Source organism: Halyomorpha halys, unplaced genomic scaffold (assembly GCF_000696795.3).
Source record: "Halyomorpha halys isolate HHAL.00 unplaced genomic scaffold, Hhal_1.1 Scaffold831.1, whole genome shotgun sequence".
NCBI classification, from domain to species: Eukaryota; Metazoa; Arthropoda; class Insecta; order Hemiptera; family Pentatomidae; genus Halyomorpha; species Halyomorpha halys.
The window spans coordinates 273,063-274,887 of record NW_027110085.1 but is presented as its reverse complement, the minus strand read 5'-3'; positions in this window follow the sequence as shown (position 1 = coordinate 274,887).

Here is a 1,825-nt window from a genome sequence, read left to right as displayed (position 1 = left end):
GGCACCACCTGAAGAGAATAGGAGTGACTGAGTCTTCGGACTGCGTCCTGTGTGGAGTTGGTGAGATGACTGGCGATCACATATTTGCATGTGCGGCAACGGCGGACTTGACTACAGACGGAAGTTACATCGGCAGAGCTAAACTATACTGGGCTGTACGAAACAAAATGGCAGAAATGCCACCTTTGGCGTAGTAAAAAAAAAAAAACATTCTGAGATTATTAACATGGTAAATTGTAAGTTATAATAGGAAGAATAGAATCTAAAAAAGTTTCTTTTTTTCTCGTTTCCTCATTATTTTTAGAGATAAGTATATGACGAGTAATTGTGCTCATTGAACCTTACTACCTTTTTATCGAAGAATCGACGTATATCCACCTTGTCCCTTCGTTACCTTACTAATTCTAGCATGTTTCCAGAAAGAAAATCATCTATCAAATAAGTTTACTATTTTCGTTATTTTTTTTTTCTTTTGGTTCCAAAAATCTATTCTGCTCCCCTCTGCCTAAGCCCATGTATGATAGTACATCAGCATCGTTGAAAAAGTCAGTTATCTCACCTCAATATTTGACTAATTTAATGAGAACTATGAATAGTATAAATTAACGAGTCAGGGGGCTGTTTCAAAACGGTAAAAAAAAAAAATGAATTTTTCTTTCGGAGCTACATTTCTTAAAAACTACCTTGAATACAAGAAAACCTAGCAATATAGCATCATTTAAAGTAGAGTACGTTTGCTGAAATATGAGCACTAAAGGAGCTATTTACATTAAATAGTTCTCGAGATACAGTTTTTTAAAAAGCAATATTTCATAACAAAATAACGAAAAATTATTAGTTATTTAATTAATTTTGGAAAACTGTATCTAAAGAATCATTAGATGTACAGATGTCTAGTTTAACATAAATTTGATGAGATATCAGCCCTAATAGAGCTATTTATGTTCAATGGTTACCGAAGTATAGCTTTTTAAAAAGCAACATTTCATAAAAATGTACTGAAAGATTAGTAGTTAGCTAATTTATTTTGAGAAAACTATATACCTAGATGTATAGATGTCTATTAGCACTCATATTAAAGCTAGTTTAATGTACTATAAAGTAATTTATGACCTTTATCTTCGTAGCAATAGTAGTTTTCATGATGTTTGCTAAAATAAATTGATTTATAGTTGTTCAGACAATATGTTTGATTTATGAACAACTTTATTTCAGAAACCATAAGACGTACAGATGTCAGCCAGCACTTAAATTTACCATAAAATAGTTTATAACCTTTATCTATGTATGAGTAGTAGTTTTTATGTTACTTGACAAAATAAATTCACAAAATGTTAAATTCTAGTTGTTCATATAAAATGTTTGATTTTTGAAAAAATATAACTCTAGGCTCATAAGACGCACATATGTCTGCCAGCACTCAAAATAAAGGAAATTTAACTTGCTATAAAGTAATAGGAGTAGTAGTTTTTATGATATAAATCAGTTTATTTTAGCAAATATCATAAAAACTACTGCTCCTACAAAGATAAAAATTTATATATTTAATAAAATACATAACAGATTTCTAATGGGGAGGGGGAAGTTAATTTTAGAAAAAGACGAGGGGGAGAAATAAATAAAATTGTACAATAGATAAATATAGAATTCATAACAGGACTTCCAGCAGTTGCCTGGGCTTCTGACTTCGAAAGGATGTTGGATTTCCTAATACTACAAGAGCCAGGTAGAATATTACAAGAGCCAGGTAGAATATTACAATTCCTAATACTACAAGAGCCAGGTAGAATATTACAATTCCTAATATTACAAGAGCCAGGTAGAA